The sequence below is a fragment of the Petaurus breviceps genome, unplaced genomic scaffold (genome assembly GCF_028583685.1).
Source record: "Petaurus breviceps papuanus isolate PSGF00001 unplaced genomic scaffold, PetGlider_PUasm1.0 175, whole genome shotgun sequence".
NCBI lineage: Eukaryota > Metazoa > Chordata > Mammalia > Diprotodontia > Petauridae > Petaurus > Petaurus breviceps.
Genome location: NW_027185764.1, coordinates 16,941,046 through 16,962,584, shown reverse-complemented (window position 1 = coordinate 16,962,584; position 21,539 = coordinate 16,941,046). Strand labels below are relative to the sequence as shown.

The 21,539-nt window shown below is 40.5% G+C and overlaps 1 long non-coding RNA gene across 1 annotated transcript in view; it reads left to right on the top strand.

The window, feature by feature from the left end:
* LOC138158706 (uncharacterized) overlaps positions 1-21,539 on the top strand; it is a 131,786-nt gene that overhangs the window by 43,362 nt on the left and 66,885 nt on the right. Inside the window, exons 2-3 of the long non-coding RNA XR_011167713.1 lie at positions 5,768-5,978; positions 9,881-10,048. This is a non-coding gene — a long non-coding RNA (uncharacterized lncRNA). The remainder of the gene's footprint in view (positions 1-5,767; positions 5,979-9,880; positions 10,049-21,539) is intronic.

Genomic DNA, 21,539 nt, shown 5'->3' with positions numbered 1-21,539 from the left:
GGGGGGGGGGGGGGGGGGGAGACGGTGCATACAGAGGGTACCATAATGTAGCGTGTAGCGCAGGGGATCACCTTCACTACAGTAGCAATCTCAATAGGGCTTATTTTCGGGGGAGGGCTTATTTCAGAGAAATCTTACACAGTAAGGGGAGGGCTTATTTTCGGGATAGGTCTTATCATCAGGGAAACACGGTATTTTTCATTAGGGGTTCAAACTAGGTGATATTTTTTTTTTTGCTTTTTGGAGGGCAGTGGGGTTAAGTGACTTGCCCAAGGTCACACAGCTAGTTTTTGTGTTAAGTGTCTGAGGCCAGATTTGAACTCAGGTCCTCCTGACTCCAGGGCCAGTGCTCTATTCACTGTGCCACCTACCCACCCTCAAACTAGGTGATTGCTGAGAATTTGAACATCAGTACATTGTTTTTAAAAAGCTGGTTTTTGAATAGCTAGAAATCATAATTGCTTCTACCATGAGGGACCAGTGTCACTTAAGGATGCCTGAATCTACCTGATCTACCTGAAGGACCCCACTTCAACGAAAGAGGTTCTGGACATCCCCCCACATTCCTTCCCCCAATCTATGTCAGGAAACATCCACTGGGCAAATGATTCCTGGCTCCCTGGCTAATCTGAAGCAAGCATATTGTTAGTGATTAGAAATGGTTATGCACAAAGACTAGGAATGAAGCACCCATCCATCAGTTTTAATAGAAACTAGGATTAGAAATTAGTTGGTGTCTTAAATGATATTTTTAGAAGTCTACTCATAAGGGGCAGGGCTCCCAAGAGCTGGAAGGTGGCAAATACGACATAATTCAGTACAGGATCATAGTTGGCTTAACATCCATTGTATGGGAAAATATTTAAAATGATGTGGAAGGATTTAGCCAGGAAATTGCTTGAAAAGCAGAATTTGATCTGAGACAGCCAGCCTAGATTTATGAGGACACATTCTCATAACTCACATGTTGGAGATTTCAGAAGATATTATAGCCATGATGGACAATGAGAATACTTTCCGTGATATAAACTTATCTAGGGGAATTTGCTAATGTTCCACTTTAAAGGTTTATTCTAAAGGTAAGGAATGACTAAACAAGTGAGAAGACTTTATTACAGTAAGTAGCATTATGTCTACATGCATATTCAAGGTTTAATAGTAACAACAGAAGAATAAATAGTTATTTGAATAGGCAACTGACAAAATAGTTGGGGAGAGACCCACATGTTGCTAAGATGACTCTTATTTCCTTGAAGGTGATATTTAATCAACATGAAAGATACTTTTAGAAATGTAATTTTGCCAAAACTATATACACAAATAGCTTTAAATTGAAGAGGGATCAGATTTGTTCTGCTAGCCCCCAGCAAGCAGAACTGGTAGGAATGCACCAAGTTGTAAAGCGGCAAATTTAGTCTTGATACAAAGCAAAACCTCCTATGCCAAAGAGAGCTCTTCAAAAGTAGAATCCGGGGTCTCACAAGCAGTCACATCTTCTTCACTGGAGGTCTTCTGACAAAAGCTGACGAACACTTGTCAGGCCAGTGGTGGATTAGACCCTTGTTTGGGTACAGGTTGGCCTAAATGGCTTTAGAGGTCTCTGTTTCCATAACTCTATGACTCCATTGTCTAAGTGTCCCAATTGGAGCACACTGCAGTGTAGGAGAGAGAGCACTAGGTTTAGGGTCAGAGAACAGGGGTTCATATCCCATTGCAGATAACTGCGCCTCGGTTTCCTTATCTGTAAGATGGAGCTGTTGGACTGCCACCAGCTCTGAACTTGTATTATCCTTATCTAGAACCAAATATACTTGAACAAAAAGGAGGTGCTTAAATTTCTTATCTTATTTTGCAAAGATAGCAAAGTAGTTTATTTGAACCTGTCACTAACCAAAGATACATAGAAAAGACAGGAACTTAAAAATAAAGGATTGGAGCAGGGAGCTACATCTCAAAAGGGCTTTGGTTTGGTTTGGATTTTTTTGGCAGGGAGGGGAAGTAGAGGATCTCCTTCATATCCTCAGCCTCACAGGTAGAAGGGATGGAGAAGGCAGGCCTGGGAGAGGGTGCCATAGTAATGGGACCCTGGGGTCATGGACTAGAAATGAGAATTGCAACAGCATTAACAACAACAATAAACAACTTGGCAGAAGGGTCATGTGTAGAGTTTATGGGGACAAATGTTTTGATGAGAAAAGGAGAGAATGGTCATTGGACATTGGACATTGCCTTTCATCAAATATAATTGTGTCTATGAGTGAAAATCAGCTGAAAACCCTTAGGCTCAATGTGGCAGATTGTAGTTGGAGACAGCATCCTCCATTTCAAGGGAGTGAGGCTACACTCTGAGGCTGACCTTGAGGAAGGCTATTCAGGCTTGCAAGTAAGTGATTTGATTGGATTTGAAACCAAGTCCCCTGACTCCAGTCAGTAATTCTTACCTTGTATCATAGTAATCTTATTATTAATAACATCTCTTTGGCTACAGATCTGGGAATTTAACTATAGTTTATAGTCCAATCCAATGATAGAAACATTTATTAGACCCCTACCATGTGTTTGACACTGTACTAGGTACTTAAAATGATAGATGTTATTGGATAGATTGTTATTGTCACTGTTCAGTCATGTCTGACTCTTTGTGACCCCATGGACTTTATCCATGGGATTTTCTTGGTAGAGATACTGAAGTCATTTGCCATTTCCTTCTCCAGTGTGTCCCCATTTTACAGATGAGGAATTGAGACAAATGAGAGTTAAGTGGCTTGCCCATGGTCACACAGCTAGTCAGTGTCTGAGGCTAAATTCTAACTCAGATCTTCCTAACTCCAGGCTCAGCACTCTATCTATTGTGCCACCTTGCTGTCCAATGATAGAGGAGAAGCAGCAAAGAATAGTGGAAATAATACAGGAAAGAACACTTACTGTGACCTTAAGCAGCTCACTTCACCAGGAAAGAACACTTACTGTAACCTTAAGCAGCTCACTTCACCTCTTTAGGTTTCCTCATCTGTAAAGTGAAGGGATTGGTCCAAGCCCCTCCAATCCCCTGTTGGCTCTGAATCATTGAATCCCATAGATGTAAACATGTCCTGCTGTCAGGAACTAACACATGAGGGTAAAGATGGACACAAAAGAACATGATCCAATTGAGAATACACTAAGTACAGAAGCCAAGGTCCAGGCAATAGGCACTGAGAAGTCCAAGATGGTGGAATAACAGCAGGAACTTACTTGAGCTTATCCCCCAATCACCTCCAATACCTATAAAAATGACTCTAAACAAATTTTAGAGCTACAGAACCCACAAAATGTCAAAGTGAAATACATCTTCACCTGAAGGCAGCCTGGCAAGCCAAAAGGAAGGATCTGTTACACCAGACTGGGAGCAGAACATAGTCCTGCAGTGGCTCATGCCGGCACAGACTGAAGGCATACAATGGATGGAGCAGACCTCAGGGGACTGAATCATTGGCTGCTGTGGCAGTTTCCAGACTTCTCAACCTGCAAACACCAAAGAGAAAGTAAAAGATCAGTGGGGGAACCCTGTTGGACCTGGGTGAGAGAAGAGCGGGGTGGGGTCCCTGCCCCCGGAGCAGTAGTGGCTGCTGCTGGAGCTCCAGGCCCACAGTTGGTGGGGGGACCAAGTGACTGATCAGAGGGCAATTGCAGGAATCTCTGTGCTGACACTGAGGCAGTATTCTCTTGCTTTGCCCTGCTTGGATCTAGGTCACAGTCTTGGGTGGTGGTCCTGGGGTGAGGAGGAATGCTGTCATGGCAGAACTTGTGGTGACTGTGGAGAGGGCATCGTGCTCGCAGTTCTGAGGCAGGTGCCTAGAAGTAGCTCTGACAACAGCTGTGCAAAACCTCAGAAATTTGGGACATAGCACTCTCTGGAAGCAGAGTTCTGCTGTGGCAAAGAGCTCAAAGGTCAGGTAATTGGCTGGGAAAATGAGCAAACAGAGCAAAAGAAATCAGACTACAGAGTCTTTCTTTGGTGACAAAGAAGGTCAAAACACAAAACCAGAAGAAGACAGCAAAGTCAAAACTCCTGCATCAAAAGCCTCCAAGAAAAATATGAATTGGTCACAGTCCATGAGGGAGCTCAAGAAGGATTTTGAAAATCAAGTAAGGGAAGTAGAGGAAAAATTGGGAAGAGAAATGAGAGTGATGCAAGAAAATCATGAAAAATGAGTCAACAGCTTGCTAAAGGAGACTCAAAAAAATACAGAAGAAAATAACACCTTAAAAAAGACTAACTCAAAAGGCAAAAGAGGTCCAAAAAGTCAAGGAGAAGAATGCCTTAAAAAGCAGAATTGGTCAAATGGAAAAAGAAGTCCAGAAGCTCAATGAAGAAAATAATTCCTGCAAAATTAGAATGGAGCAAATGGAAGGTAATGACTTTATGAGAAATCAAGATATTATAAAAACAGATCCAAATAAATGAAAAGATAGAAGACAAATGTAAAATATCTCATTGAAAAAAACAACTTACCTGGAAAATATCTCCAGGAGAGATAATTTAAAAATTATTAGACTACCTGAAAACGATGATGAAAAAAGAGCCTAGACATCATCTTTCAAGAAATTATCAAGGAATACTGCCCTGATATTCTAGAACCAGAGGGTAAAATAGAAATCAAAAGAATCCATCGATCATCTCTTGAAAAATATCCCCCAAAATCCCCCCCCCAAAAGATCCTAGGAATATTATAGCCAAATTCCAGAGTTCCCAGGTTCAAGGAAAAAAATATTGCAAGCAGTCAGGAAGAAACAATTTGAGTATTGTGGAAATAGAATCAGGATAACACAAGATCTAGCAGCTTCTACATTAAGGGATCGAAGGGCTTGGAATATAATATTCTGGAGGTCAAAGGAGCTAGGATTAAAACCAAGAAATCACCTACCCAGAAAAACTGAGGATAATAATTAAGGGGAAAATGTGAATATTCAATGAAATAGAGGACTTCAAGCATTCTTTATGAAAAGACCAGAGCTGAACAGAAAATTTGACTTTCAAATCCAAGAATCAAGAGAAGCATGAAAAGGTAAACAGGAAATAGAAATCATAAGGAACTTAAAAAAATTTTTTTTTTCTTGGAGAAGGCAAGGCAATTGAGGTTAAGTGACTTGCCCAAGGTCACACAACTAGTAAGTGTGTCAAGTGTCTGAGGCTGGATTTGAACTCAGGTCCTCCCAATTTGAGGACCAGTGCTCTATTCAATGTGCCACCTAGCTGCCCCATTAAGGAACTTATTAAAGTTTGAACTGTTTACATTCCTATATGGAAAGATGATATTTGTAACTCATGAGACTTTTCTCAGTATTAAGGTAGTTGAAGGGAATATATATATATGTATATGTATATGTATGTATATATGTGTGTGTATATGTATACATAGACAGAGGGCACAGGGTGAATTGAATCTGAAGAGATGATATCTAAAAAATAAAATTAAGAGGGGAGAGAGGAATACATGGGGAGGAGAAAGGGAGAGAGAATAGGGTAAATTATTTCACATAAAAGAAGCAAGACTGTGACCTAGATCCAAGCAGGGCAAAGCAAGAGAATCCTGCCTCAGTTCCAGCAAAGAGATTCCTGCAATTGCCTTCTGATCAGCCACTTGGTTCCCCCACCATCTGTGGGCCTGGAGTTTCAGCAGCAGCCACTACTGCTCTGGGGGCAGGGACCCCACCCTGCTCTTCTCTCACCCAGGTTCAACAGGGTTTCCCCACTGGTCTTTTACTTTCTCTTTGGTGTTTGCAGATTGAGAAGTCTGAAACTGCCACAGCTGCCGGAGTCTAGTCACAGAATTCAATATAAACAGTTCACTGGAGAATGATCAGACAATGGACCTCAGTGACCTCAGGGGACTGAATCACTGGTAGCATAATGGCTAGAGCACCAGCCCTGGAATCAGGAAGACTTGAGTTCAAATCTAACCTCAAACATTTACTGGCTATGTGACCCTGGGCAGGTAAGTCACTTAACCCTAATTCCCTCACCCCAAAAAATTTTAAAAAAGAAAAAGCTCAGTTTGCACAGCGTTTTTCAAAGGAAAGCACTATATAAGATGAAACATCCTTGAAACTTCATTGATAGCTGCCCCATGATTACTTTAACCTTAGCTCACATTTTCCCAGGTCTCTTGATAAAAACAATTTGGTGCTTTTCCAGTTTGACCAGCTGCGTGATCATGCCCAAGTCACTTCACTACTCTGGTCCTCTGTTTGATCATCTGTAGAGCTGGGGTATTGAAATGGATGGTCTTTAAGAGCCCTTCGAAGACTCTCATTTTATGACTTGATGATCCTAAATGTGATCAGCTTCCCTTTATGTTTTATACCTCTCTGCTAAATTCCACCTTCTGTTTCTTGCCACTTCACATTCTAGGAATGCTTTTTTATTTTATTAATTTCTTTACCAACAACCACCAGGCCCCTGGATGTATAAGAGATACATAAATGCATTTTGCAGTGAATGAATTATGGATAAAAATCCATCTTCCTACTTCTTTAAATCACATTTTCTTTACTTGTACAGATGACACACCAGCCCACTTATTCATAATGTCAGAGATTTACAAGTTGGCTGTTTTTGTCTTTTATTAACCTGTCACATGCTGCCTTCTGTTCGTGACCAATTATATGTGTTTAAATTTTAAACAATTGATCAGTCTTTTCATTAGTATACAAAGATCCCAATTCAGGAGATTTTAAATTGTTAATGATTTACATGAAAAAAATTTCCATAATGTGTATTGATAAAGATAGAATTGATACAGAAAAGTAGAGAGCTTAAAGGCTATTTAAATGATCATAGAGTTCTTGGGTTCATAAGTAGACATGAAATTATTCCAAGTTGTTGAAGCCAGCCACACCTTAGTCTCAGGTGTTAATGCAGATTAAAATAGAAATCATAAATCTCACCTACCCTAATGCAACACTAAACAAAAATAACTGGAGTGTTAAGTTTTTCTAATGTTTTGACATCCAACCACAGAATCCAGGATCTTTAGTTTAGGGCTTTGGGGATGAGGTGAAAACCTTGAAAATAACAACATTTAATTCAATTCAGCAAAAAATTAATTTCTATAAAATGCAAAGCACTAGCCTGATACAAAAAACAACCCAGCTGTCAGAGTTCTCAAGGCATTCATTGGGTAGTGGAAGAGGAGATGCAGTAGGTCCCTCAGGAAGTGGTAAAAAGTAGACTAGGATAAGGGGAGAGGAGAGTCCTAGACATCCTGCTCTGAGAAAATCTGTCTTCTAAGTGTATCACGCTTGAGACAAAGCTTTTAGAATTTTAGTGACTGAGTAGAATGTAAACTCCTTGAGGAAAAGTTCACTTTTGTCTTGCTCATAGTAGGCACTTGTTAAATGCTTATTTATTCATTCATTCATTTATTTAATGGTATATTTTTTTATTCTTTTTTAAAAAATGTATTTACTATTAGTTTATAACATTCAGTTCCACAAGTTTTTGAGTTCCAAATTTTCTCCCCCCCCCCGCCCCACCATGGTGGCATGCAATCTAATATAGGTTCTACATATACCTTCACATTATATATTAGTCAAGTTGTAAAGAAGAATTATAACCAATGGAATGAATAACGAGGAAGAAGAAACAAAGCAAAACACGAAAGAGAGCAAGTGGTTTGTTTCAATCTGCAGTCAGAATCCATAATTCTTTCTCTGGATGTGGATAGCTGTTCCCATAAGGAGTATTGGAGTTGTCATATAGCCTTGCATTGCTGAGAGGAACCTAGTATATCAAAACCAGTCATCATAGATACAATATGTCTATAATTGTGTACAATGTTCTCCTGGTTCTGCTCTCCTCACTCAGCATCAGTTTATAGAAGTCCAGGTTATTATGAAGTCCATCTGCCCCTCATTTCTTATAGCACAATAGTATTCCATTACATTCATATACCACAGCTTGTTTAGCCATTCCCCAACTGATGGGCATCCCCTTGATTTCCAATTCTTTGCCACCACGAAAAAAAGCTGCTATAAATATTTTTGTATATATATTTTGCCACTTGTATGATCTCTTTGGGATACAGCCCTAGAAGTGGTATTGCTGGGTCAAAGGGCATAATGCTTGTTTTAAAATTTTTATTTATTATTATAGGTGGATTTTGGGGGGGAGGAGGAGTTATTGTTGTTGTTAGGGGTTCTCTTCTTTCCTCCTATGTTTGGTGCCCTTTCACACATATTCACTTTCCTCCTTAGTTTACACATGAGCCTTTTCGATACTGGAACCCCAACTCACCTCTGGTAATAATAAAGCCATCATGCCAAGAGTTACCCCAGAAAAATATATCTCAGGTCAAGTCAATAAGCCTTTATTAAGTTCTTACTACATGCCAGGTACTGTGCTTAGTGCTGGGGAAACAAATACAAGCAGAAATAAAGACAGGTCCTGCCTTCAATAAGCTTCCATTCTAATGGAGGGAGACAACACATAAAAGGAATCTGGAAAGGGAGAAGAATGGAGGTAGCCCACCTTGGAGGCCTCATAGAGAAAGCTTCACTGGTTGGGAAGTCAGGAGCCTGAAGTTCTCATTTTAGCCAGTTTATGACTTGATTTTTGACCTTCAGCAAGTCATAATCAATCAACACACAGTTATTAAGTGCCTGCTACGTGCCAGGTGAGGGTGATACAAAGACAAAAATGAAACACTTCCTGCTGTCAAGCTGCTTACAGTCTCTAGCTTGAGGAGACTATAGAAATGCACACATAGGAGTGGCTAGATGGTGCAGTGAATAGAGCACTAGCCCTGGAATTAGGAGGACCTGAGTTAAAATCCAACCTCAGACACCTAACACTTACTTAGCTGTGTGACCTTGGGCAAGTCACTTAACCCCCAATTGCCTTGCCTTCCCCCCTCCAAAAAGAAAAAAGAAATGCACACATATATAATGCAACATAATTTTGTGAGAAAGACACTAGCAACTGTAAGGGTCAGGGAATGCTTCATATAGAAAATGGCTTTTTTTTTAAAAGAAAACTAGAGAACTTAAAGGCTAGTAAGCATTTCAAGAGAAGGAACAAGGGACTGTCTTCCATGTGGGGAGAGGAGATAAAGCAGCAGGTATGTAAGAAAGGCAGTTTGACTGAACTGTAGTGTACATAGAAAGCTTTTAATAAGGCTGAAAAGGTAGGTTGTGAAGGATTTTAAATGGCAAAGAGAAGAGTTTGTAAGTGGCATAATCAGATCAGAGCTTTGGGAAAATCACTTTAGGAGACAAATCACTTTGGTGATTTTGGTGGTGGGGGATATGGATTGGAGTGGGAGAAATTTGGGAGATGGACCAGTTAGGAAGCTATCAGGTCCAGGTCAAGAATGATGATAACCTTGACCTAGGGTGAATGGAGAGAAGGGGATGGATGCAAGAGATGTTAAGGAAGTAGAAACAGTGAGGTGTGGTAATTGATTTGATATGTGGGGTAAGGAAGGAGGAGGAGTTTTGAACCTGGGTAACTGGAAAGATAGTTATACCCTCAGCAGAAGCAAGGAAGTTTGAAGAAGGAATAGATTTGGGAGAAAAGATAATGAGCTCTGTTTTGGGCATGTGGAGGTGGAGATGCCTTGGAGGACAGTCAACCTCATTTTGGACTAAGGCAATTTGTTATTTCCCTTCTAGCTGACATTCAGGGGTTCTATTACCAACTTTCCAGTGTCAAGTCTATTTGACTCCTGCCATCACGTGGTGAGAGTCAAGCATGACACCTGCTACTGCTTGACAATGGACATTGGAAAAGAATTTTTAAAAACCCTTGTTACAATATATTATGAATAATCAGGGAATAAAGAGTTCAATACATATTTTCTGCATTTGAGCATCTTCTTTTGCCTGCTCTATTTTTCAGACACTATATGATTTTTATAAACTAAGAAGTTACTCTAATCACTTATTCAAATGCTGTCAAGACCTCCTGAAAAACAGGCAGTTATGAACAGTGTGCTTCAGGATATCCAGCTACCAGAGGATTCTTCACACTGAGAGATTATTTCCTTGCTTGTTCTGCATGAGACTGGTAAACACTTATCCTACTTATTCTTCCATTGGAGGGGATAGCTTGCTCATTCATTTTTTATTGACATGAAGTAGTCACTGGCTGTAAGTATTTATGGAAATACATAATTCAGCATTGTACATACAACTTCTAAGGGAAGCCTCACATCCACTTTGTGAATAGTTCTGTTTGTTTGGGGGTTTTCCAGGTGGCTTTATTCGCCCCAAATAACCCTAGCCTATCACTATGCCTTCTTCTAAGGGCTCATGAGCCTCTCTGGAGTATGTGTCATAAGTGAACATTTGCCACAAAAGAACAGGTCGTCACAGAGAATCTGTAACGTGCTGGGAGCTGTGGCAGCCTGTCCTGAGGCTGAGTAAGAACTGAGCTAGCTTCTTGTTATTCAGGTGCAGCTCTTGATGATGCTGTTTGAAATCACTAAACTTTTTTCCATTTGCTACATTTAATGAGTATATTTGATATTGCTCCAAGCGTCAGAAGTTGGGGTTTTTGTCACAGAATCACAGGATTTGGCATTGGAAGGGAGAGCACCATGTGCCCATTTTACAGAAGGGAAGCAGAAAAGTAACTTTCAACCATTAATAAGATAACATGTGAGCCTCTAGGTTCACAGTCTAATCTGTGTCGCTATTCTAGTTTACTGTGTTGCCCTGCCAAGTAATTCATTCTCTGGCCCCACAAACCTCAGACTTTATTATGTATTAAGTGAATTAAAAGGCATGGGAAATATAGGCAGGATGAATTTCCAAATTTGTCATGGGATAGAGTAAATATTTGCCCCATGTCTACAAAGATACTTTCAGACTCTTCTCTGTGAGGACACCAAGTCATTTACAGCTCAGAGTGATGTTTACTGGTACATGGAGTCCAGGAGCCAGCAGACTTCAGTGGTAGGACCTGGCGGAATCTGTCTACTTCTTGCAGCAGCATCTTTAGCACATTGTTACTGGCCTTTGAACCTCAGATTTTTGTCTAGCAATTAGCATTAATCTTTTTTTCTAGGCTAATTTCAGTGGTATAGGGAACTCTGGATAAGGAAACTCCCTCTGCCAATGCACATTAGCTGTCCTGCAATTTAGAGCCATAGGAACTTATTTTTTTTTTAAAGCAATTTGGGTTAAGTAACTTGCTCAAGGTTACAAGGCCAGTTATTTCTGGGTGTGGTGCTAAGTATCTGAGCCCAGATTTGATCCCAGGTCATCCTGACTCTGGGGCTGGTGCTCTTACTGCTGTGCTACCTGGCTGCCCTGAGCCATAGGAACTTAAAGATGAAGTGACTTGCCCAGGGTCACAAAGCCAGGACTAGTTCCATGTTCTGAAGCCTTCTTTCTAGACACTATTAGTGTTTCTCAGCACTAATGGTACAAAGGCAAGTTTTGTGAAATTGAACAAGATGGGGTCTTAATACACTTTCTTTTCTGCTGAAAAAGGTGCTAATCTAAATTAATATAATATTTGTTACAGTCTGGCATGTATCCTAGCAGATCTCTATTGGTCATCTCAGACTTTAGAGAGGATAGAGATCAGAGATCTCTTTCCTTAGAGAATCATAATTTCTTTCTTGAAAATCAAGTTGCCAAAATTGTCACCTAAATTCCAAAGTAAGCTGAAAAACTCCTTTCTCTTGCAAATCTTATTTGAACATAATTTAATATACAGCACAAACTAATAAACTAAAGGCTATATATAATAGCAGTAGCACCATAAAAAGTAACCTAATATATAAGATAAATGAACAGCACTTTAGCCAGAGGGAAAATAAAATAAAATAGAAATATGACATGAGTTATTCTATATGCATAAATAACTTTAAAGAGAAATAATGAAGACGAGTTCTACAACTTTGAATGTTGGGGGGAGCTCATAATTTAACTGAAGTAATGTAAGGTGCAATCATCTAAATTGAAGCATTGCATGCCTAAAACTAGTTATTTTTTTCATCAACTACTACTTAGCATTAGTAATAGCCTTGCTATTACTTGGTTGCTCAATAAATGTTAGTTTAATTAATTACCAAGATTGTAGGAAGTACAATTTTATAGGGCATCCAAAATCCTGGAGATAGGCAACCTTAGTTCCAGAAAATGTTATTATATAAATTTACCATCTCTGAAAAGTTCCAGGTGACTTTTTAGCTCATCAGCTTTCAAATATCCTCAAAAAGATAAGCAACCTAGGTCTTCCATACAGATTATCTATTCCAAGGAGGATAAGGCTAGAATTTGGACTTGAGGCTCGGTCCTTGGTGTGAACTTGTAAAGCTCTCCTTGGTATGTCAGAGAAAATATGGTATCTCCAATTATTGGTTGATTTTTAGGTCCTGAGATAGTCTGCTTTCTCAGTTGGCCCTAGTGGATATCGCTAACCTATAATGCTGCTAAGATTTGATTTGGAAGAGATCTCTTCTGTCACCTTATTTGATATGTTAAAATAAGAAGAGATATGAATAGTAGGACATCTTGGCTGATATTGGGACAGTGACAGGAAAATAGAGGGATGAGGGTGGAAGTAGCATCCTGTAACCAAATGGCCAAATACTACTGGAGGGAATCAAAGTGAGAGTTCAGAGTTGGGATGAAGCTAGGGCTTCATTCAAGTTCTCTTGCTCCTTCTTTCAGGAGTCTTCATGGATGCTGGGAGCAAGTCACAAGCTCACTGGGCCTCAGTTGTTCTGCAGGGATCTATAATTTCAGAAATTCCTGGAGTGGAAACTCCCTATACAGATGAATATTAACATAGTTTTACAGAGTCACCTGGGGGCACTGAGAGGTTAAGTGGATTACCCGTGGTCTCACACCTATTGTTTGTCAAATGTAAGTGAATCCAATTTGAGAGACTCCAATGCCAGTCCTTCATTTGCTATGCCATACTGCCTCTTAGGCCTCAGTTTACTCATCTTTAAAATGAGAAAGTTGAAATAGATGATTTCTAAACTTTATTTCAATTTTAACAGTCTATGATTTTAATGAACACATGTTGATCAATTTATTGGTCATGAGCCTAAAAAATCTTAATCCTCTAAAAGCTGTGTGGGCACATTTTCATGAAAAGAAATCTACTAACATTTCACCACCTTGATTTAGTGCGTGCATGTGTGTGTGTGTGTGTGTGTGTGTGTGTGTGTGTGTGTAATTCAATGTCTAATTTCAAAATAGTAATTCTTTGGCAAGTGAATTCTGCTCAGACTTTCCCTTTCCCAAGTTAAAAAAAATACAGAAATATAAGGAAAGAAAAAAAAGTAAGAAATTTGCCAATAATTGACTTTGTTGCCAACTACTCTACAAATATAGCCAGATGTAATAACAACCCAACCATTGAACTTGTGCTTGAATATATTTTCTACAGTGAAATGATAAATAATCATCAAAAACTTCACTCTACTTAAGAAGGACTGTTGATTACTGGTGAGGTGTTGGCAAGTGTCTTTGAACTCTATCCAGAGTTTTCTTAATGATTCCATAATGATTTGACAAATTGCTTAATAGATTTCATAATTCTGAATGTGCTGATTATAATGGTAAAAGATTTTTAACTGTTAAGGATACTCTACCCCTGCCTTCTTAATGCTCTCTTCTTTACTGGACCCTGTGTCATTTATGCTTGCATAAAAGACTATTTTATGGAGAACTCATACAAGGAAGGCACTCACAGAGGGATCAGAAGAAGCGATACAAGCACACTCTCAAGGTCTCTCTGGAGAACTTTGGGATTGATTGCGTGACACGGGAAATGCTGGCAAAGGACCATCTAGTATGGCATGCCCACATCAAAGAAAGTACTGTGCTCTATGAGCAAAACAGGATTTTAGCAACTCAAAAGAAATGTGAGATACATAAATTTAGAGACATCCCAGCCCAAATGTTGATATGGACTATTTGTGCCCAACTTGTGGTAGAGCATTCTGAGCTCATATTGGTCTGATCAGCCTTAGTTGGACACACTGTATCTTGACTCTAACATGGTGATGTCATTTTGATTCTCTTTAGGAACTAAGGACAACAACCAACCATGTCACTGCTCCCTCAAGGTTTTCCTTCTATCTATGTAATTATTCTGTTTCTTTCTCTTTCACTGGTTTCTCTTCTTCCTTCCACCCCTTAAAAATGGACATCCCCCAAGGGTGTGTCTTAAGCTTTCTCTCTCAATACTCTCTCATTGGAATCTCTTCAAATGTCTTTGATCATCACCTACATGTATATGACTCCCAGATCTGTATTTCCATGTCTGGCCTCTCCTGAGCTCCTGCATTTCCAGCAGCCTGGATTCCTTGATGTCACCTCAAGGTCAATATGTCTAAAACAGAACTCATCATCTCCCCCCTTGCTCCAATCTGTTCGTCATTCTAAAGTTCTTATTTCTGTTGATGGCAACACCATCCTTCAAGTCACAGTCTCAGAATTACCTTTGACTTTTCCCCCTCTCTCAGACTACCTATTGTTATGTGTGGCCTTTGCTGGCCAGCGACCTGTGATTACTGCTCCCAACACAGGATTCAAGGTGCCCCTAATAAAAGAAGGGCTTAGTAATGAATTGAGTTTTGTGTGGGATTAGATTCTATTCTTTACTTATTGTATACTGAAGCTTTCGATGCCATCCTATTTTGAGAGATTTCCTTTCTCAGAAGAAATACTTCCATTAAATGTTGTATATGGTAACCCTTTTTGCTTACATATCAATCATTGTTTAACCTCAAGACACTTACTAGCTGTATGACCCTGGGCAAGTCACTCAACCCTGTTTGTCTCAGTTCTTCATCTGTAAAATGAGCTGGAAGGAAATGGCAAACTGCTCTAGCATCTTTGCCAAGAAAACCCCAAATGGGGTCATGGAGAGTTAGATACAATTGAAATGACTCAACAACAGTAGTTGTTAAGTTTATTACAATGACTTACAAACTCTTAACTTGCTTGTTAAAAGTTCAACATTTTTTTTCTTTCTTCCTGGTAACTTTTTTTGATAATCCTTTCTATTCAGGAATCCCTTGTCCTCTCTGCTCTTCACCCCCTAAAGTAATATTAGCTTTTTCTAGGTCACTGTCAGGATAGTCATAAAAACCTAAGCTGGGAAGGCAGACCATTGTGGGAGAGTAATTACCTCCCCAGATTGCTACAGTGTCAGAAATCAAGCTGCCCAAGAGCCTCTCAGGAGATGAGACAGTCTTACAAGCTCAGCCACCTGTAGCCTGATCAATCGGTGCCCCCTAAACCTTCAAGGCCAGATCTAAAGCAAGGCTTCACTAATAAACTATGTCAGAAGTAACATAAGCAAACCCAACTCAACCTCAGATCATCTGCTTGTCTTCCACATACATGGAAATTCGCTGCTGTTGTGGAGACATGAAGGTTTATCACAGGCCCAGAAGGAGCATTGGAGAGAGTTGTATTCCAGCACCCTTCTCCATCATCTTGGGACCCTGCTGACTGTGAACATAACTACTATAATATATAAAAGCCCAAGCACTGAAATTGTTATTGGTTCTGTTTTCTACAGTGAAATTATTGAAAATGTCTGTGTGGTGAAGAAGGAATGTCAGTGCTAGTGCTGTGTTGGCAAGTGTCTTTCACTGAATCCCACTTTGCTACATCTTTTGTTTTGGACTCTGCTTTCATTTGTATTGGTATGATGACAGTGCTTACCACATTATCTTTTTTGGGGGGTGGGGAGGCAGAGACTGGGTCTCCTGCCTGGGCTGGAAGTGGAATGGCCACTCATGGGCATGACCTCACTGCCGATCCACACAGACACTTCCTCCCCCAGGCACCCGTGGCCTTCAAAACTCTCCAAAAGATAGTTCCAACATATTTTTCTAGGCCTATTACATGTTACTCCCCTTCACACATTTAGTACCTCATCTGAACTAATCCTAGCTGCTCCCTCAAATCAAAGTCAATTGCAAGTCATGTCATCATCTCTCTGATGTCCTGGTCCTCTTGGAGAATGAAGGACAAACCACAACCTGTGGAGCTGCCTTGAATGGGTTCCCAGCTGGCCAGTTCCAGGTGGGCAACTCAGCTCCTGTTCCTCCTCCTTTCCCCTCCCCTCTGGTCTTCTCTCTCCTCTTCCCTTATCTGAGGGTTCTTCCCAAAGGAAGGTAAATTTTGGTGCCTGAAAGCTACCTAGTTAACTTGGGGTTTACTAGCTAGATTTCTTTCTCAAAGACCAAACCTTAAACCCAGTTCACTCTGGATCTCATGGATTGGACAATAGGTCCCTGCCAAAGCACCACTTGATGTTTAGTTTTGGGCCTTCCTGGCTCTGAATGAATGTAAATAGTAACTGTTTCTTTTTTGGCTAACAACCCTGAGGGTCTTCACCTCCCAGTTTGATTTTTTTTTTTTTATTAAAGGGGCCATCCCTTGACTCACTTCTTAAAGAGGCCTATTCACTGAATGGGCATTAACTCACTGTAAGAGAACCCAAAAAGACCTTAGCTTAAGAGGTCCAAGGTCTCCCACTGATGAGGGATGGCTCCCAATAGGTTCAGCAGGAACTCCGATCTTATCAAAGACCAGAAAACCTGCGATTCAGTCTTGAAAGAATTCAGCCCAAGACAACTTGGAGTCCTAGAGTTGTAAAAGTTTATTTTATGCTTTACAGCGGGGCAAGGGTCCTTAGGGGACCTGTAAGTTTATTGTTAGGCTGTCCCTCGGACAAGAATCCTTTAGAGGACCTGCAACCTTAAAGGGGTAGAATTAAGATTTTTATAGGGTAATCCAAAACCCTTGCCAATTATGCTAACTAGGTGATTAAGGGTGGGATTAGGGAGGAGTTAAGGTGGGAACAGTGTTTAAAGGAACATTCGTTTTTATGTAACTTCGAAGGCATGATTCACTGGGAAAAAGCCCAAGGGGGGGCGACCTAGAGGTGTGGTTTTAGGCTTGAAACATCACTAAGTCGGCAAACTGTCAAGGGATGATGGAGAAGTGCCCAGTCTGCCACCCATCAGTGTCATGTTTGACAAGATTTATGTCTGGGAACCAAGGCTCTTAAGGAGTTAACCCAGAGATAGGGTCCTGAAGGATTCATGGAGGCAGACAAGGAGTCAGCCTAGAGATAGGGCACCGAAGGATTCATAGGGGCAGCAGATCGCTATACAAGGGGGAGATAATAGTTGCTTAAGCCGGAATGTTTACAGATACTTTTGTGAAGGATTCATAAGAATAGCTTGTTATTGTTCCAAGCTGAGATAGTTGTTGCTGGGCAGAGTTAATGCTCTGAAGCTGGGGGGGGGAGGGGAGGGTATGATTTTACAAACTGGTTTTACAGACTGATGTTACAAAGTGGTTTTACAAATTGATGTTACAAATATAGATCCCAAGCACCCCATCATTCCCGATGTTACAAATTGGTATTACAGATTGAGTTTACAAATTGATTTTACAAACATAGATCCCAAGCACCCCATCACCACTGTATCTTGGGCCATCTCCAGTTGTCCTGATTAACATCTGGCCACTGGACCCCAATGGCTCTGGAGGAAAAAGTGAGGCTGGTGACTTTGCACAGTCCTCCCTCAGTCAAATCAGAGTCAACTGCAAGTCATGTTATCACCTCCCCAACGTCATAGTCCTCTTGGAGAATGAAGGACAAACCATAGCTACAGCTGTTCCCTGATCCGCCCCCACATCTGGCATCTTTGTGCATATTGTCTTTTCTTCCTTATACCCTGGCTACTTTCTCACCACCATAATGACAACCTTGCTGTTCTCATAGGTACCTCGCCTTCTCCTTCCTCCTTCTCCTTCCCACTGTTTCTGGATCCACAATTAAATCATTTTCCAGATGAGATGTGTCCATCTACTCTTCTGTAGGTCTGCTCATTATCCCAGGTAACTTCACAGACCAAAGTGCTCCACTCTGGACACCAGAGTGACCAAAGTGTGGTACAAAGATGAGCAGCGGATACTGATGTGTGACTACCAAGGTTTACATGCAAGATAATGAGATTTCCCAACGATGAGTTTAATGGTGGCCTGGCAGAAAAGTCAAAGTCCAAAATGAATGCAACTAGGTGGGAAATAAGGAGATATCTAAGGATGGGTATATGCATGTGCCCTTTTAAGGTTCTGACAAATTTTTAGGTTGTAAGGGGTAAGTAGCAGAATCTTGATAAGGTATAGATTGCTTCTTTTTTCCTCTAGCCACTTGATTACATGGGCCATTAAGAAAACCTTGGAAATTAAAACCTAGGGAACCCTGAACCCCAGGGCTACTTGATGATTTTGGGGAAACTAACCATTGACTAGTTATGGTCTAGTTTGAAATTATGATGATTTAGGAAAGGTACTAGATAGATACTATGAGTTAGAGTAAGGCCTCTCATCAAGAGGACCTGACCCTGTCACCAAGAAGAGTGGTCAAAAGGAAAAGCTAGACCTTTGATCTCAGGCTTTGGAGCCAAGGCCATGGTAGAGCGGAACCGAGAAGGCTCCTGCCAGGCCTGGCCTAAGGGTTACTGCTTTTTCCAGAAGCACAGAGAAGTAAAGCACTCAAGCATCACAAACAAACCTGAAGCTGGAGGTGTGGGAGGCTACAGCTTTCAAGCAAAAAGCAAGCCCAGGGAATACAGTGTGCCCTGTGAGGAGCAGGTCCATCTTTACAGGGAAGCAACCTTCCCAGCACATATTCCATGAAAGCATGAGGGTGTCATGAGAAGTGGGAAAGTCCTCAGAGCCCTACACTGTGATAGGCTGAAGTCATGATAGGCCATATTGCATCAAAACATGCTTGTTTTACTCTATGTATGTGCCTACCCTGCCTGCTGATGGTCTATGTATTTGTGGGAGAGTTTCTCCCAAGTTTGTGAAGACAATGTGTTATAGCTGCTATTCTTATGATTTCTTTCTCTTTTTTGTATTCTCATTATTTCAGTAAATACCTTTGCTTTGAACTGACTATGTCTTCGGACTGATTGTAAAAGGGAACCACACCCCTTGAACCTCTAAGTAGTGGTCACCTTCTGGTGACCTGCCCCATGAGTATGAGTGCCACACTGGAGAGCATCCTTAGAGGGAATGATATTCTGGTATATGATAAAGGGACTAAGAAACTATACCTTGACATTTTTGCTTCTCTTCAAAGTACAGAAATCTTGTGGTTGAAAATCTAAGAAAGATACCTTATGAACTTCTCACTGATAAATTAAAGTAAATGAAATAAAATTATTATGTTGGATGTATGTCCTTTCCTGGCCAGGATAAAGATTAGATTGTTCCACAGGGCAGATTCTTTTTGTGGTACTGTGGTGTAACGGACAAAGTCCCAAAATGGGAGTTAGAAATCCTGGGTTCCAAAATCTGTCTGGCTTTTCTGGGCAACCTTGCCAAGTCACAAGTTCCCTGAGTGACCTTGGTCAAGTTATTTAACCTCTCTGAGCCTCTGTAAAATGAACAGGTAGGAACAGATTATCTTTTATGTCCTTTTTTATTTTTCTTTTTAAACTCAAATATTCTATGATGGCTAGAGATGGAACCTTTTTCTCTTTTCTGATTTTCTCTGGACATCAAATTGAGGCACCCTTTCAGAGGAAGGAGCAAAGTTGGACCCAGGCAAATTATGAAGTAGTCCTCCCTTTCTTTCCTTCTATGTTAGCATCTTTATGGACTCCCTTCCCAAATAACCCAGTGCTCTCCATGCTGGCTAGCACCAGCCCTCTACTGTGGCACCCTGCCAGGACCTGCTTTCCTTAGACAGTCCTGCATATCTGGGCCTTTCTTTCTCATCACAACCTGATCTCTGAACACCCAGAATCCCTAGACATCCCTTGGCAGGAGTCCTCTCCCAAAATAGGCACTATTTTGGGGAGATGGGGCGCTACCCTTTATGATTGTGGTTCAGGCTATGTTATTTTAAGAAAGTTAAGAAAGAGAGAAATTTAAGATCCAACATGGTTCCTACTTCAATACATGAGGAAAGATTATGTTCCTCACCAACTAATCTTGTTAAGCAAAAATAAGAACAATAATGCCAAGCATTTGGAGCCATATGCCATCAGGTGGCACTGTTTGACAGCCATTGGCCTCCTTGAAGCCCAGAGTCCTACCCAGATCAATCATAAAAGCTCTTTGAAGGCCAGAAATTCCTTGCCAGGGATCTGTTTCTTTATGCAGCATTATCACTTAAACTAAATGACTTTCCAGTCTTGTAGTAGTCGTTCTGCATTTTTTAAAGAGGAAAAAAAATCACATTGTCACTTTTTGCTTAAATAAAATGAAATTGGTTCCATAAGGGTTTCAACTTTTAAAAAGCTAGACGTTGGAAACATCTTTCCCAGGGTCTGCTCTGAATACGAGAAAGGACATTTACAAATTCCCCATCCTGCTAAGGGCGACATCAATGTGTGGTTTGAAAACACAAGGAAAAGGATAAAACCGAAAAGATATACTTTTCAGTGACTTTCCTCAAATCACCAAATACCAAAGATAGTTGAAAATGTCTTCAGGAAAGTTCAGATAAACTGTTGCACATTTTCTCTCTTGTAATTGACTAAAATACATACCCCTGTGCCAAGCTACCTATCAATGGTACCTTTGAAAGAGAGGATGAAAACATAGAATTATGGAGCTGGAAGAGACCTCAGAGACCTATTTCTACCTGTACTTGACTGAGAATCTCCCCTACAGCATCTACAAATCTAGCCTTCTCTTAAAGACCTTGAAGAAGTGCCACATACTTAAAAAATGTGAGCCTGAGAATAAGAGAACCTGGGTTCATATTTTGCTTCTGATACTTACTCTCTGTGTAATCATGGGCCAATCACTTAATCTCTTGTGGGCCTCAGTTTCCTCATCTGTCAAATGAGAGCTTTGGACTAGATCAGATGGCTGTGATTTTAAAAATACATGTATTTTGATAGCTACATTCAATATAATTAATTTCTTTTAAAATTCTATTTTATATGTTTAATAACATTATTCTGAGAAAGGGTGCATAGGCTTCCCCCCAGAAAAGCTTAAAAACCACTGGACAAGATGGTCTTTTAAGGTTCCTTCTAGCTCGGTGTCTCTGATTGTATTCTCTCTCACCTCAGCCTCTATCCTTGGCACTACTAGTCAGGGATCTAAGATGTAATATAGGATTCTTAGTGAAAGGGAGCTTGCCTTCTAAGAGGCAGCTCATTCAACTTTTGCTCCACTCAAATGTTAAGTTTTTCTTTACGATGCTCAAACTTGCCTACAACTGTCCAACTTCTACCCGTCACTCCCTGTTCTATTCCAACAAGGCCAAGAAGAATGTGTCTAATACCTCTTTCCAATACAGTTATCAGGTTCCTACCAAGCCTTCTCTGGGCTGAGCATCCTAGGTTCCTTCAAATAGTTCTCATATGGTCTGTCCTCAAGGTCTTCCATCATCCTGGTTACCCTTCTCTGCACACTTAGCAACTTATCTAAATGTGTGAGTCCATAAGGGTTGAGTTCAGCAATTGGTAAGATGCGTGTGTACACATAGAATGTTTTATAAACATCAAGGTCTTATAGAAATGCTATTTATT